This window comes from Equus caballus, chromosome X, assembly GCF_041296265.1.
Source record: "Equus caballus isolate H_3958 breed thoroughbred chromosome X, TB-T2T, whole genome shotgun sequence".
Classification (NCBI taxonomy): domain Eukaryota; kingdom Metazoa; phylum Chordata; class Mammalia; order Perissodactyla; family Equidae; genus Equus; species Equus caballus.
This window is the reverse complement of record NC_091715.1, coordinates 135,850,132-135,868,204: the sequence shown is the minus strand read 5'-3', so window position 1 is coordinate 135,868,204 and position 18,073 is coordinate 135,850,132. Positions and strand designations below refer to the sequence as shown.

The 18,073-nt window shown below is 34.5% G+C and overlaps 1 non-coding gene across 1 annotated transcript; it reads right to left on the bottom strand.

Annotated features, from left to right (window-relative positions):
- Window positions 1–4,881: 4,881 nt before the first annotated feature.
- Window positions 4,882–4,988, bottom strand: LOC111771675 (U6 spliceosomal RNA). Its single transcript, XR_002805603.1, has one exon. It is a non-coding gene; the product is annotated as a U6 spliceosomal RNA (small nuclear RNA).
- Between the last annotated feature and the right edge of the window lie 13,085 nt (window positions 4,989–18,073).

Below are 18,073 nucleotides of genomic sequence, written 5' to 3'. Positions count from 1 at the left end.
TGAGAATGTGGAGCAAGCAGCACACCCATATATTGCTGATAGGAATTGTAATAGTACAACTTTGGACAACATTTTGAAAATTTTCTTATAAAATAAAAAATACACTTAGTATATGACACAACAATTTACCTAAGAGAAATAAACACACATTTCCAGACAAATTTTCCACAAATGTTCATAGACTATTTATTGTATAGCCAGAAATTGAAAATAACTGATGAATGGAAAAACAAACTGGCTCATCCAAACAGTGTATACTGGGATGAATAGTGTTCCCCCTAAAATTCATGTCCACCTACAACCTGTGAATGTGACCTTATTTGGAAATAAGGGCTTTGCAGTGTAATCAGGGTAAATTGAAGTCATACTGGATTAAAGTGAGCCCCAATCTAATGACACGTGTCCTTTTAAGATTAAGGAAATTTCGACAACAATACAGAAGGAAGACAGCCATGAGAAGACAGAGGGAGAAATTAGCTATGCTGCCACAAACAAAGGAAAACCAAGGATTGCTGGAAAACACCAGAAGTGGAAGAGGCAAGGAAGGATTCTTCCCTACAGCTTTCGGAGGGAGCACGGCTCTGCAAACACAGTGAGTGATTTTGGACTTTTAGCCTCCAGAATTATGAGACAATAAAATTCAGTTATTTTAAGACACCCAATTTGTGGTAATTTGTTACAGCAGCCTTAGGAAAGTAATCTACAACAAAATACTACTGAAAATAAAGTACTACTAATAAAAGAATGAACTACTAATACAGAAAACATGGATGCATCTCAAAAACATGCTAAAAAAAGGAGGAATAAAAAATGAATTTTATATGATTTACTTTATATGAAATATTAGAAAGGTAAAAATCTAGTAAGATAAAGCCTATCCGTATTTTCCTGGGTCCAGGTCTGTGAAGAATTTACTGAAAATGAGCATGAGGTAACTTTATGGAGTAAAGACAATATTCTATTTCTTTTTTTACCATCATAAGTATGTATACATTTAGCAATACTAATCAAATTGAACACTTAAAATGGCTGCATTTTACACTATCCATATTATACTTCAATAAAGTGTAGTTTCAAAGTCAAAATAAAAATAATGTACACTCATTGTAGAAAATTTGAAAATAAAATTAAAATAAAAGGGTCTCATAATTCTATTAGATAGAAGTAAATGACTGTTGAATTTTGACATACCTGAGATCATATTTTATGAAATTCAATTCTATTTGATCTCACTTCACATATCAGTTTCCCAAATCAATAAATATTGTCACAGAAATATAATTTTGTTATCTGCATGATAGTCCCATGGTGTTATTATATCATTTCTTTAAATTTTCCAATACTTTCAATATGAACTTTTAATAGTTTCTTTTTTGCTTTTAATTATTTAATTCATCTGTGATTTATTTTGATGTGTGGTTTTCAAAACATAAATAATTATCAATGGTGTTTTGCAAGCAGATATTGGCTTTTTTAAATTTCATAATTATTTGAAATAACCTCATCATGTAATACAGTCATGAATATTCTCGACTCTCTGGACATTACATTCGAGTCCATGGCTGTGTGTGTCTAGGCTTCTGTCAATACATCCACTGTTCATTTGCTTATTTATATGTTTTAGTAATCACTTGTCCAAGATTTTTCCTCTTGGTTTTAATAACTTTTAAAAATTCATCTAATTTTAGGTGAAATTCAGAATACCTTGTGATGTCTTAAAAATAATAAAGATGTGCTGGTTACTTTTGGAGAAATTGATATCTATATAGGTTCAAGTGGTTCCAGTGAGTAAGATGGAATTCTGGAAGTGCTTTTAAGTCTGTCAATAAAATTTTTTAGATTTCTTAAGATACTATTTTTGTATTAATTTTATTTTACTATTTTATTGCCATTTTGAATAAGATCTATTTCAAGTATATTTTCTCATTTATAAGGAAATTACTGATTTTGTGTTTTGAGTTTATAACTATCCATCTTCCTTTGCTTATACTTGTAATATTTTGTAGTTGCTTCTCTTGCATTTTTTAGTTAGGTAATCATATCACCTTAAAATAATCATTATTTTATCACCAATTTTCCTAAAGTTAAATCACTTTCTTCTTATAGCTTAGGTAAGTCATTCAGACTAATATTAGATAATAGTTATGATAGTGGACATCATTTGTTGTCTTTTATTTCAATGGAAAGAATATCGGCTTTTGAATTAAGATAAATATCCTTTATCATTGACAGAAAGATAGTCTTGCGCTATGGCTAAGAGTACAGCCTTTAGAGTAATTCTGTATTTACTAGTTGACTGATTTTCTGTAAGCTACTCAATGTTCTGAAACTGCATCTTTATTTGAAACAAAGTTGTTGATAGTGTCTATCTTATAGGGTTATTGTGAATATTAAATGAGATAACAAATGTAAAATGTCTGCTACAGTGATTGACGTATAGTAAGGGCTCAGGATTATTATAGTGGGTACAGATACTAAATGAAATATCTTTTAGAATTCTCCTGAGGAAATTAAACCTTTTTTTCTCATTCTCCCTACTTATAGATAATAAAATACGATTATGTTAATATATTAATAAAATTAGTAACATTAAGTCATGTATTGATGGGATAGAAATTTACTCGTCATAGAATAACATCTTTAAATACACAAATGGATTTGATTTGCTGAGATTGTATTAAAATTTTTTTAATCAGTATATGTATGATTAATCTATGTAAATTTCTACTATTTTTATAAGGTCGTGGTATTAGGCTTAAACTTGCTTTGTAAAATATGAATTTTAGTTCTTTTTATGTGATGGAACAGTTAACATAGTATAATAATTATCTATATCTTGAAATTTTAAATAAATGTTTGATAAAACAATATTAACCTAGGGCTATATTTGAGGTAATATTTTAACTTTTTCAGTATTTTGCCTTGTCACTGTCTTGCTCAAGTGTTTTACATCAGATAATTAATCTGTATCTTTTTGTATCTTTTGTAAAAAATTGTCCTTGCAATTGAAACTTATATTTATTACTATACAATTATCAATAGTATTTTCTTATAATTTAAAAACATCTTCTTTATTAAGGTTTTATTTTTTCTAATTAAAATTTGGGTTGTGTTCATTTTCTCTTCTTGATTAAAATTGCAAGACCTCTATTTTTTATGATTTATGTTTTTTCCTATATATGTTATAAAAAGTAGTACATTATGTTGTGCATACAGATTTTTTTAACTTTTTATTGAGATTATGATAGTTTACAACCTTGTGAAATTTCAGTTGTTCATTGTTGTTTGTCAGTCGTGTTGTAGGCACACCACTTCATCCTTTGTGCCTACCTCCCACCCCGCCTTTCCCCTGGTAGTCACTAATCTGTTCTCTTTGCCTACATGTTTATGTTCCACATATGAGTGGAGTCATACAGAGATTGTCTTTCTCTATCTGGCTTATCTCCCTTAACATAATACCCTCAAGGTCCATCCATGTTGTTGTGAATGGGACGATTTTATCCTTTTTATGGCTGAGTAGTATTCCATTGTGTGTGTATATATATACCATATCTTCTTTATCCAATCATCAGTTGATGGGCACTTAGGTTGCTTCCACATCTTGGCTATTTTAAATAACGCTGCAATGAACATAGGGTTGCATGGGGCTTTTGGAATTGCTGACTTCAAGTTCTTTGGATACATACCCAGTAGTGGGATGGCTGGGTCATATGGTATTTCTATTTTTAATTTTTTGAGAAATCTCCATACCGTTTTCCATAGTGGCTGCACCAGTTTGCATTCCCACCAGCAGTGTATGAGGGTTCCTTTTTCTCCACAACCTCTCTAGTATTTGTTACTTTTTGTTGTGGTTATTTTTGCCATTCTAATGGGTGTGAGGTGATACCTTAGTGTAGTTTTGATTCACATTTCCCTGATGATCAGCGATGATGAGCATCTTTTCATGTGCCTATTGGCCATCCATATACCTTCTTTGGAGAAACGTCTGTTCATGTCCCCTGCCCATCTTTTGATTGGGTTGTTTGATTTTTTTGTTGTTGATTTGCGTGAGTTCTTTATATATTATGGAAATTAACCCTTTGTCAAATATATGACTTGCAAGTATTTTTTCCCAATTAGTGGGTTGTTCTTTTGTTTCAATCCTGTTTTCCTTTGCCTTGAAGAAGCTCTTTAGTCTGATGAAGTCCCATTTGTTTATTCTTTCTATTGTTTCCCTTGTCTGAGACGACATGGTTTCTGAAAAGATCCTTTTGATACTTATGTCAAAGAGTGTACTGCCTGTATTTTCTTCTGGAAGCCTTATGGTTTCAGGTCTTAGCTTTAGGTCTTTGATCCATTCGAGTTTATTTTTGTGAATGGTGAAAAAGAATGGTCAATTTTCATTCTTTGAAATGTGGCTGTCCAGTTTTCCCAGCACAATTTGTTGAAGAGATTGTCTTTTCTCTATTGTAGGCCCTCAGCTCCTTTGTCGAAGATTAGCTGTCCATAGATGTGTGCTTTTATGTCTGGGCTTTCAATTCAGTTCCATTGATCTGTGCACCTGTTTTTGTACCAGTACCATGCTGTTTTGATTACTGTAGGTTTGTAGTATGTTTTGAAGTAAGAGACTGTGACGCCTCCAGCTTTGTTCTCTTTTCTCAGGACTACTTTAGCAATTCAGGGTCTTTTGTTGCCCCATATGAATTTTAGGATTCTTTGTTCTATTTCTGTAAAGAATATTGCTGGGATTCTGATTGGGATAGCGTTGAATCTGTAGATTGCTTTAGGTAGTATGGACATTTTAACTATGATTATTCTTCCAATCCATGTGCATGGAATGCCTTTCCAACTCTTTATGTCGTCATCAATTTCTTTCAGGAAAGTCTTGTGGTTTTCGTTGTAAATAATATGGAACACTTCACGAATTTTCATGTCATCCTTGTGCGGGGGCCATGCTAATCGTCTCTGTATCATTCCTATTTTAGTATACGTGCTGCTGATGCGAGCAGTGCATACTATTTTATAAGCTGCTTTTTTTCACTTTCTTTAGATATCATTAACTTTACTTTTACATTATAATTTTTGTATATATGAAGTTTTATGGGTTTTTTTGGTAACAGTTTTATAGAAATAGTTACCGTATAATTTATACATTTAAAGAGTACAATTCAATCATTTTAGTACATTCAAAGAGTTGAGCAACCATTAATAGAATCAGATTTTGGACATTTTCATTACTCCAAAATAAAACCCCCCACCCACTTTTTTAAATGCTAGCATGGCATTGCATTATGTGGACACACTGTCTTTAATTGTTGACAGTTAGATGGTTTCTAAATTATGATATTATAAATAATATTCTGATGAACATCCTTGTAGTCAAAGTTTATGTAAGAAAACCCTAAGTATAAATGCAAAAATTACGTTATATACCAAAAGCTTTAAAAATCTGTATAACTTTTGACAGAGAAATAGTTATGTTCGAAATTGTCCAACACTTGGTATTAGCATTAAAAAAGCAATGCCTGAAATTTAATAACTGAAAAATGATATTACAATTCTATATTATTTTGTCTTCCTTCAGATGTTATCAGGTGGAATATGTTTTCATATGTTTATTGACTGTTGTGCTGTTTTTTATGCTTTACTAGTATATTAAAAGTTTTTTTTTTGTTTTTGTCCTTTTCATCTTTCAAGAGTAATTTTGTTTCTTTTTCAATTGCTATATATCTTATTTCAGTTGTTTATCTGTTTTCTTTTTTCAATTTAGGCAATACTAAGCTTCTTTTTTTCAAACGCTTTTAGTGATGATGCAGTTGTGTTTTAACTTGTTTAGGAATGACCATATTCCTAAATTATTGAGAATTTGTTTTTCATCAGATGTAGTAATTGAATTTTATAGGTTCATTGAGAAGTTAAGAAAACATACTTAATCTTAGTAATGTGTCTCAGTCATTTCATTATGATGCCAACAGTATCAAATTGGGCTCTAAATTTGCATTTAAGTATTGACAAAATTGAGCAATGAATATAGAAAACTAGATGTATTACATAGCTTCATATGTTGGCTGACTTTTAAGGGCTCTAAAGCAATTTATGAGTTGCTTAAAAAGTTAAACATGGACGTAGCATATGACTCAGCAATTCCACTCCTAGATCTATACTGAAATGAAATAAAAGCATGTATTCAAAGAAATACTTGTACACACATGTTCATAGCAGCACCATTCACAGTAGCCAAAAGGTGAAAGCAACCCAAATGTCCATCAACTGGTAAATGAATAAACAAAATGGTGTATATCCATACAATGGAAATTTTGTAATCATAAAAAGGAATAAAGTACTGATACATGCTATAGCCTGGTGAATCTCAAAAAATCTGTGATAAATGAAAGAAACCAGACAAAAGACATCACATATTGTACGATTTTATTTATGTGGAATGTCCAGAATGGCAAATCCATAGAGACAGAAAAAAGATTGGTTTTCGTCACGAGTTGAGGGAAATGACCGCTTACTGGGTATAGTCTTCTTTGGGAGTGATGATAATTTTTTTAGAACTAAATAGAGGTGATATTTGCACAGCATTGGGAATATACTAAATACCACTGAATGGCATACCTTGAAATGACTAATTTATGTTATGTGAATTTTACCTTTATTAAAAAATAAATAAATGTGATTATAGGAGGAACATCAATGAATTTGAAGATATACTTAAAATGAACTCATGTGGGGTTAATTGATGTTGTTTCTCTTTTCCTTATTCACTTTACTAAATTCATGGTTTTATTTAACCCAAGAATTATGAGAACTGATCTAAGAAATCATTAAATATAAAGTTCTCTCAGGAGGAAAAATGATGCTTAGGTCTTTGTTTCAGGAGTAGCTACCAGTTAGAAAATTGATGTTGATATCTGGCTTCAGTGTCAGCGTAATGATTTTAATTGGGAAAAGTCCTTTCATCTTTCAGAATCACATAGTTTCTTGAAAAAAAAGGCAAAAAATAATTATGTATACTACTGTCATAATAAGTGATATATCCTATTGACTCTAGAAATTGAGTTGTTGGATCTATTTTATAAATATTATATAATTGCTTATTACTTTTTAAAGTGTTGACAGGGCGCTTAGTGTCACAAAGAAAATTCCCATAAGATGGTTTCCACCTGCAATAGACATAGACACTGATAGATAGGAATATGAAAGAATATTTTTAAAGCTAGTCTTTAGTGCCACTGACCTCATTTTATAGTAGTTGTGAGCATGGTTCTATGAAGGACTTGGTAGATATTTTTGCTGAAGTAGAAGTGTCTGTTTTCACCTGGAATTCCTTCATCCTTTTATTTTATAACAGAGCCCTTTATTTCTGTTCTTGCCTTTCCGTAGCCCATTCTTATCAGAGAGACCAGAGGGATTCCTTAAAATGTAAATCAGATCATATCACCACAACTACCTGTAAAATCCACCAAGCTTTCCATGTAGTGGAGAGGAAAGTCGGAAGCTCTTACAGTGGCTTGCAAGGCCTTTTCTCCCTAAGCTAATTTACTGCGCTAGCTATTGCTCATGCCATTCCAGGCATGTTGGCCTCTGTGCTATAACTGGTCTGCAATAAGCACACTCTCACCTTGGGGGCTTAGCACTTGCTGTTCCTACTACCTGTAATGTTTTTCTCTAGATGTCTGTATAACTTGGTCCCTTAATTTCTTCAAGTTTCTTTTCACATGTGAACTTATTAAAGAGGCTTCCCCTAACTATCCTATTTAAAATAACAGCTTCCCCAGCATTTCCTATCCTTTCTTGTTTTCTTTTTTATGTAGCGGTTATCACTATCCGAGACACTATGTATTTCCCTTATTTCTTCATTTATTGTCCGTCTCCCTCAACTAAAATGTACACTCCATAAGGACAGGGGATTTTTTGTCTGTTTTGTCTGTTCTGTTCACTGCTATACTCCCAGCCCACCAGAAATAGGCCTGCCCTTAGGCACTCAGGAAATACTGCTTGCATTAATGAATACATCTTGCTTAGTATGTGGTGAATCTGTTCAGTCTAAAGATTCGTTACTATTGTTATTTACAAGTAATGTTTTTTTTCCTTTGGTGACTTCCTCTCACTCCTTTTTGCTGGAATTCCTATTAATCAAATTTCCCCAAAATGTTATTTTTTTTCACTTTACTATGTTTTAAAGAGATATTCTTGGCTCTATCCTGGTGGTGCAGTGGCTAAGTTCACACATTCCGCGTGGGCGACCCAGGATTCAAAAGTTCAGACCCAGGGCGGGACCTACGCACCACTCATCAAGCCATGCTGTGGCGGCGTCCCATATACAAAGTAGAGGAAGACTGGCACAGATGTTAGCTCAGGGACCATCTTCCTCAAGCAAAAAGAGGAAGACTGGTAACAGATGCTAGCTGAGGGCCAATCTTCGTCACATACACACCAAAAAAGATATATCCCTTGTAAGGACTTCCCATTTTAAGAATCAGTGATGTTTAGTTTCCATGAATTCTTATTCTCATAATTGCCTTTATAAAATCTCCTGTCCTTATATTATTGATGCAAATATATCTAAGCAGTCTAGTTAGATTTTTTTGATCCTTTTCTCTTCCTTGAATTGTATTTATTTCCTGCAGTGTGATATATTTGATATATTTGGTTTGATCCTCTTCATCTTTCTATTTTGTACATTGGTTTCTTCAAATATGTGCTTATCCCTGAAGGTAATTTATTTGTTTTAATGAAGACCTAGTTTGCTTGTTTATAAAATGAGTTGTTTCCCTTATAGGTTCCTTCCTTGTTTGAAAGGGAAAAGTCTTGTATAATCGAGTAAGTATTGTGGCCTACTAGATTTTACTTTATTGTGCATTGGAGAATTGGTTCATTACCAACCCTCCCTGTTCCCCACCATGCTTACAGGTAGTTGGGCTAGAATCTGGTGTACAAAACCCCTCCAAGAAGCCAAACTGTCCCAGGCCAAACCTGAAATTTCATTAGGGAACAATCTTTTGGTGGTATCACTGGGCTGATTCTGCATTAACAGGAATGGAAAGTGGCCAGTGTGGTCAGATGTGGCCATTTGTTTCCCATCCCTTTAAATACTCAGCCTGTTTTCTGTTTCGCTCGCAACTGCATACCTTCCAACTCTGAGTGTGTGGCATTTCCAAACCTATGCTAGGAAGATTGACTCCCACCACAATTGTAAGTTTTCCTTGTGTCTATTCTGGCTTGTGGCTTCCTCCTCTTTGTTCTACACATTAGTGTGCTGACCTTCACTTTTTATCTTACAGAATTTCATGAGCAATTTTTATCTTCTAAAGATCATCTCTCCTTACCCTTCATTTCCTCCATGTTATATGTTTATTCCTTTATGTACATATTTACTATAACTTTAATGGGATTTTGGAATGTAGAGGCAGTACATGAATGGACTCAGTTTCCCATCTTGATCCAAAGCCAAGAAATAATTACTTTTTGGTTTATGTGTTAGCCTTTTTTAAATGAAAGAAAAATGCTACTCTTTACCTATTTCTTCCTCACTAACACCCCTGTTATGGACTTAATTGTGTCCCCTGAAAATTCATATGTTGAAGCCCTAATCCTCAGTGTGACTGTATTTGGAGATAGGACTTTTATGAGGCAATTAAGTTTAAATAAGGTCATTTCTAATCAGATAAGATCGGTGACCTTACACACATGCACTAAGGAAACGTCATGTGAGCATACAGCCAGAAGGTGGCCATCTTCAAGCCAGAAAGAGAGCTTTCAGTAGATCCTGACCATGCTGTCACCCCGATCTTGGAGTTTCAGCCTCCAGAACTGTGAGAAATAAATTTCTGTCATTTAAGCCACTGAGTCTATAGTATTTTGTTACGGCCGCCTGAGCTGACTAAGACAACCCTAATCAGGTATTGACAATTGTCTATTCCTTCTTTGGGGACCTAGATTAGCTCCTTTGAATTCCCTTCTTCCTAGCAGACATCCTGGCAAAGACAAGGGACTTTATCAGGGATAATGTAAGGACATATACTTTTATTTTGGTTGCTAGCATCCAGCACCTTCCCTTCCCACTGATTGTCTAACCTCTGTTGCCAGACTTGTAGTATTGTTTTTCTTCATCTGAGGCTAAGTACTTAATACCATTTTTTTATTCTTTTGGGGAGGAAGATGGGCTCTGAGCTAACATCTGTTGCCAATCTGCCTCTCTTTGCTTGAGGAAGATTGTTGCTGAGCTAACATCTGTGCCAGTCTTCTTCCATTTTATGTGGGGTGTCACCACAGTGTGGCTTGACAAGTGGTGCTAGGTTTGCGCCCAAAATCCGAACCCACGAACCTTGGGCTCCTGAAGCAGAGTGTGCAAACCTAAGCACTACATCACCAGGCTGGCCCCCTTAATACCTTTTTTAAAAAATGATTTGCCCTAGATAAAAGCAGAAAGTGCATCAAGTTTAGAATATTCCTTAATTTCATTGAGTTAAGCTTTTAAAATCTTACTTATCAATTCACGTTTTTCCTTGTTAATATTACACATTCTCCCACTAGCCTAACATTTCACCCTAGACCTAGCTTCTAAAAATGTCAATAAATGTATCAGTAATTGATTTTCTTTGCTAAGGAGTTTTAATGCACTCAAGAAACTAAAATGTACTCTGGCGACAGGTGGTGGGTGCTTTATAATTTTTCCTTTTAACTGAAATTACCTGCAATATTTAGGAATAATCAAATGAAACTCTGATAAGGTAAAAAAGAAAACCATAAAATTAGAAGGGGTCTGACTTCAGAGGTTATGGAGCCCACATTGCTTCATTTTGTTGGTATGGAAACTGACACTTAAAAATACTGTTACACAGATTATGAGGAGTGTAATTAAGACTAGGATCCATAACATTTATGTTTGAGGACTTTTTGGTTAATATTCTGTTTGCCGTGAGGTTCCATTTTAATATTTTAATAATTGATAGACTTTATTTTTGAGGAGTTTTAGGTTTATAGAAAACCTAAGCAGAAAATACAGAGGGTTCCTATACACTCTCTCATCAACTGTCAGTGTCCCCCATTATTAGCATCCTGTATTGGTGTGATACATCTGGTACAATTGATGAGCCAATATTGATACATTATTATTAATTAATGGTTTATATTAAGGTTTACTTTTGATTTTGTATAATCAATGATTTTGATAAATATATAGTGACAAATATCTGCCATTACAGTATTCTATGGGATAATTTCACTGCCCTAAAAATCTTCTGTGCTCTGCCTATTTGTCCTTTCCTCCCCTAGAGCTCTTGGCAATCACTATCTCTGTAGTGTCTCCGTAGTTTTGCCTTTTTCATGTAGTGTCCTTTGCCATATGGTTGGAATCATACAGTATGTAACCTTTTCAGACTGGCTTCTTTTACTTAGCAATATGCCTTTAAAGTTCCTCCATGTCTTTTCATAGCTTCACAGATGATTTCTTTTTAGCAGTGAATAATATTCCGTTGTCTGGATGTACCACAGCATGTGTATCCATTCACCGATTGAAGGATATCTTGTTTGCTTCCAAGTTTTGGAAATTATGAATAAAGCTGCTATAAACATTTGTTTGCAGGTTTTCATGTGATCAAACTTTATCGACATTCGTGTAAATACCAAGGAATGTGATTACTGGATCTTAAGGTAAGAGCATGTTTAGTTTTATAAGAAACTGCCAAAATGTCTTCTAAATTGGCTGTACCATTTTGCATTCTTACCAATGATGAATGGGAATTTAAAAATATCCTATATTTTAAAAAATTTTTTCCAGTAAATTTATTGACATCATAATGGTTTATAACATTGTGCAATTTTGGGTGTACATTATTATTTATCAATTTCTGAATAGACGTCATTGTTGCGCTCATCACCAGTAGTTTAATTTTTGTCCATCACTGTACATATGTGCCCCTTTACCCTTTTCACCCAGCCCCAAAACCCCTTCCACTCTGGTAACCACTAATCTTTTCTCTTTATCCATGTGATTGTTATCTTCCACATATGAATGAAATCAGGAAGTATTTATCTTTCTCTGTCTGATGTATTTGGCTTAACATCATACCCTCAAGGTCCATCCATGTTATTGAAAATGGGATGATTTTGTATTTTTTATGGCTGAGTAGTATTCCACTGTATATGTATTTATATACCACATCTTCTTTATCTATTCATCCATAGAAGGGCACTTGGGTTGCTTCCACATCTTGGCTATTGTGAATAGTGCTGCAGTGAACATAGGGGTGCATAAGTCTCTTTGGATCATTCATTTCAAGTTATCTGGATAAATACCCAGTAGTGGGATAGCTGGATTGTATGGTATTTCTATTTTTAATTTTTTGAGAAATCTCCATATTGTTTTTGATAGTTGCTGCAGCACTTTGCATTCCCACCAGCAGTGTATCAAGGTTCTTTTTCTCCACATCCTCTCCAACATTTATTGTTTTTTGTCTTGGTAATTATAGCCATTCTGACTGGTATAAGGGGATATCTCATTGTAGTTTTGATTTGCATTTCCATAATAATTAGTGATGTTGAACATCATTTCATGTGTCAGTTGCCCATCTGTATTTCTTCTTTGGAAAAATGTTCATATTCTCTGCCCATTTTATGATAAGGTTGTATGGTTTTCTCTTATTGAGTTGTATGAGTTCTTTATATGTTTTGGAGATCAACCTCTTGTCAGATAAATGATTTGCAAATATTTTCTCCCAGTTGGTGGATTGTCTTTCTGTTTTGTTCATGGTTTCCTTTGCTTTGCAGAAGGTTTTTAGTCTGATGTAGTCCAATTTGTTAACCAAAAATATCCTATATTTTTAATACATTTTTATAAAAGTATCATAGTACAAGAATATAAATTTTTCCCAATAGAGAAAATCAAAAGTTATCTCTAATCCTATTGACAAAACTATTTCCTTCTATTATTTTTGTGTATATTTTCATATACATTATAGTATAGCATATGTTTGCTTTCTGTTTTTTTCATTTAAAGGCAAATCATAAAAAATGATATATTCTTGCATATCTTTCAAAACAAAACTTTAATGATTGATTAATACTACATTATCTGGGTTTGCCATAATTTACATAACCATTTTCCTGTTGTTTGCAATTGAAGTGGTTTCTAATTATCCGTTATTATAAATAACACTGAAATCAACATATGTAGGCATGTTTGAGTATTCTGACTTAAAACTTGTTCGAATTTGGAAGGTGTTTTATTGTTTAGCACTTTCAGGTTTTCAAAGTGGAAAATAAATGTTAAATTAATATTTAGGAAGTAAGAAAAGAACATAAATGATAATGGTAGGAAACACCTATGATGTAGTACCTACTGTGACCCAGGCACTATTTCGAGCATTTTATTCATATTAACTCAGTTAATGCTTACAACCATCTGAGGAGGTTTGGGGCATTATAAGCCCCATTTGGCAGCTAAGAAAATTGAGTGTAAGTAACTTGCTTAAAGCCTCACACGTAGCAAACAGTGGGATTGAGCATCAAGTCCATATAGTCTGGCTCCAAGCAATGTTCTTAACAGCTTTACTCCACTACTGAAAGAACATTTGACTTGCATAAATCAAGGTAGAATACAATCTTTTTAGGGCCATATCGATCCCGATCATGACCTGTCATCTTACATATGTCCTATCACCTCTTTAGATTACCTACCCCACCTAAGTAGGCATTTGAGTTTGCAACTCTTGGCAAAGCAATGAAGTGCTGACTGGGCTGTGAGGTGACTGGTACAGAATGAGTAAGACATGCTGTAGCTGCATGTGTTGCTAACATTTGGAAGATTGACCAGTTCTATAACACTTCTTCCCTGCAACTATATTTTGGTAGATAAGCGATGCTAAACAAATACCAGACAGCTGTGTAGACCTATGATTCTGAAAATCCATGGTCCTTAACACAACCTCAGTTGTATCTTGATGTCAATAAATAAATCTTTTCACTTTCATTCCTTTCAGCAACTATTCCAAATCCTCACTACCCTCACTAAGTCCCACACCAAAAAATATTACTTTGACTATCAGTAGATGTCTGTACCGTCAACTTCCCTAAAAAAATTCAAAACATTACTCAAATTGTGGGTAACAAACTAGTGACTTGTTTTGCTTGTCATTCCCCAATGTCTTTGTTGGAAGGACCTAGGCTTCTAGGCAGGGCAACAGATGGTAGATTTGGAGAAGTAAAAGGGAATGATCCATGAACTACTTAGTTATATCCATGAACTGAATTAGAAATCCAATTTGAGGCCAAGAGAGAAGAATATAGCTATAGAGATATTAAGTCTGTGCTTTTGGGGCCTGAATACCCTATGAAAACGTGAATTCCTATAAAAGTTGAATTATAATAATTTTTCATAGTGTAGATTAGACAAATTATAGTCATTTTAAATGTTATAAACAAATTAAAATCCACTTTATAATACAATATATTTAACTAAATATTTATAAAATATTTAAATATTTAATTAAATATTTTAATTATTAATATTTAAACATATTTATCTACTTAAAAATGATAACCAAATCTTTAGCCTTTCTTGTCTTGTGCTCTTTTTAAAACACCCTAGAGAAATGTGTATCTTCCCTTGGGGGAGGCCCCTGTGGTGGATGGCTTTTAAACAGAGCTTTAGCTGTTTTTATGGTTATCAATTCCTTCATTATGCTGTATATTTTAAAAATTTTTTTCCTAGTGCATTGAGTTGACAATGTTTCATTGTTCATTTTTAATTTTTTAAATATGAAAAGTTCAAAATTATTGATTTTCCTTGGAGTACAATTTTGGCTATATTTCACAGATTTTGATATGTAGTATTCTAATTATTGTCATTTTATTAACATTTTCTAATGGAATTTTTATTTTTTTTTTCTTCAATTTAAAAAAAAATTTTGACAAAGATTAGCCCTGAGCAAACATCCACTGCCAATCCTCCTCTTTTTTTGCTGAGGAAGCTTGGCCCTGCGCTAACATCTGTGTCCATCTTCCTCTACTTTGTATGGAGGACATCTGGCACACTATGGCTTGATAAGTGGTGCATAAGTCCACACCAGGGATCTGAACTGGAGAACCCTGGGCCACCAAAGCAGAATGTGTGCAATCACCCACTGCATCACTGGGCTGACCCCTCTTAATGGAATTTTTAAACTTTCATCTTTTGCTTGAGAATTTCTTAGGGAAGTTTAGTTTGGGTTGTTTATTTTCACAGCTGGGAATATTTTGTCTTTAGTGTTGTAAATAGTTTATAATTGGGTAAACAATTGTGCAACATCATTTCTACCTCTTAATGTATAGCTTGTGTATAGCCATTCATTTGCTCATATATTTACCAGCTATTTATTTAATGCAAGCCATGGGCCTGACACTGTACTAGATTCCAGTGATTGACAGACGAAACAGACATTGTATCAGGTTTTAAGGAACTTAAAATGTTTGACTAGTTATGCACAAGTAAACAGGAGCAAAAGAGTGGTAAATGTATTTTTATTATGTAAAGAAGATTTGAGTGTGGTCACAATTGAAAGACAGGTTTTGCAACCTAGATATGTCAGAAAAAAATCTTCGTAGAGAAGATGACAGGTGAGAAGAGTTTTGAGGGAAGGAGAGATGTTTGCCTAGTAGTAAAATTTGAATGAAAATGTTCTAACGAGAGGACAAATCAACTCTATTCTAAAGTCCAATAACTTTATAGAAGGATCCTTCCTCTTCTACATAATCTCTTGTCCTGTGCTCTTCATCCTATCCGCTTCCATCTCCCACAGAGATCATTCTTTTTTCCTTTTCTCACCTTATCTTCATCTTCCCTCTCCCTATGTACTCTTTCCCCCAAGTTTATAAATATATATCTATATGGCACCCATTCTAACACACGTACACACACTACGCCATTGTAACCTCTTTACCTTTTAATCCTGTCTAGCTCTTGCTTTAATTTTTCCTTCATTTTTACATAAAAGCATTTTCATAAATAGTCAACATTTTCTATTTCCGTTTTCTGACTTTTTTTTCCCTTTTCCTCTCCTATAATATGACTCTCGTCCTTACAAACAGCAGGAACTAATTTCACTGAGGTCACCACTGAGCATCTAATTGCAAATTTAATGGATGTCTTTCATTACTCTCTTACTTTTTGGAGGGTACATGGCAATATTATGAAAAAAACTATATATATATATGAAATCAGGATTATGATTATTTGTTTGCATTTATCTCTCTTACTAGACTATAAAAATGTGAGAGCAAGAGATATAATGTCGTCCTCACTTTGGCAGCTCTAAGTGCTTAGATCAGTGCTAGTGTAGGGTAGATACTAAAAGTTTAGTGACCTCAACTCTACCAGCACTTATTCAGATACCCAGATCTCCTATGTAGGTTTGTAGTTGTGCTGATGCATTTAGGTTTAATTTGTCCAATTATTATCTTCATGTCCTATAGTAATTCTGAACACTCTATGTCCTGAATTACTGTGTTTTACTTCTTCCGTGATACATCTTCACTAATGAGCTGGTATAAATGTTTGAATCAGTTCTTCACTCAAAAGGAGTTTTTCCATCTGCTGGATGGAGAGGTTGTGAGAAGGGAATCAAAGACCCTACTACTGTGGAAACTTGGCCTTTCAGATTATGGGACTTTTCTAATGGAGGGTTTTGAAAATTTCAACAGACCATAAAAGTTTGATTTGAAGCAAACTCATTCTATTTTACTGAACTTTTCATGTTCATTTTTCTTTCTTACCTTCTCTTGTATTAATCATTCTCTGTCTCTCAGTCTCTTTAATTTATACACACATGTCATTTTTCCTTCAAAACATGTTACTTATGCATTCTTTATTATTCTCTTAGTGGATACTCTAGATATTGCAACACGCTCCTTGACTTATTACAGTCTAATAAATATGACTTTTACCATCTTCCTCATAATTTTACAATCTTAAAAGATTTTAACTCCATTACCCTCCACCCCAATACCCCAAGCCTTTTGCATTATTGTCATCATGCAGTTTTATTCCAGGTATATTTCAAACCAAAATAGGCATTGCAAGCTTCACTTAGAACAATAAATGTTTATTTTTAATTTTCTTTACCATGTTCTTCATTCCCTTCCGTATTTTAATCTTTTTGTCTTAGATCATTTACTTTCTGCCACAAGAAAATTTTGGATATTTGCTGGTGACAAATATCTCAGTTTTTATTTGTCTGAAATCATACTCACTTTTAGTTCATTTAGGAAAGATAACCTGACTGGGTATAGAAATCTAGGTTGAATGAATTTACTTTTAGCACCAGAAGAAACACATTTGAGAGGTTAATATCAGCAAGATATCAGCAAACATGGTGTTCAGCAGTATCTCCCCTCAGCAAGAATAATTTGGCAGCCATCCACATACAAAAGTGCCTTCGTGGGAGCTTTGGGATTCAGGTAGGAGATTGTGAAACCCTGTGATAGACAGACAATTGTGGGCCCTGGTGGGGTCCAAGACTCAGGAGGGCCATTTTGAGAAGGCAAGCCTGTGCCCAGGTGGCAGTTTCGCTGATTGTGGTCCTGGCTACAGACCCAGAAACAGCCTCATCTTCCTGTGGACTCAGCTTCAGCACAATTCAGTCTTGGTCCTGCCACCAGCACCATCTGCCAAGCCGCCTTGGAAGAGTCATGCCCATCCATGCCTCACATAATAGGCCTGCAGACCTTGGTCTCAGCGTTGAACCTAGAAGTAGAACATGATGCAGCTGCAGCTCCTCTCAGCCATGGTCTGGGAGCTCCTAGAGGAAAGCTTGCTGAACTCACTCCAACTGGAGATTCTGAATTGGCCCTGTAACTGGGCTTCAGCCCATCCCAGTCACAGTCTGCAAACAGTCCTGCTAGCCCAGGAACTCAGTGGGAGACACTCCCATATGTACCACTGGAGATCCTGAAATGGCCCTCTACTTGGCTCCAGCTCCTTGTAGCCACAGTCAGGGAGCAATCCTGCCTGTCAGGGACCCCACGGGAGACATACCCCTTCATGCCTCCCCAGGGCTGCAGACCTTGATAGACTGCAGACCTGAAACAGCCCTAGGATTGAATTCAGCCC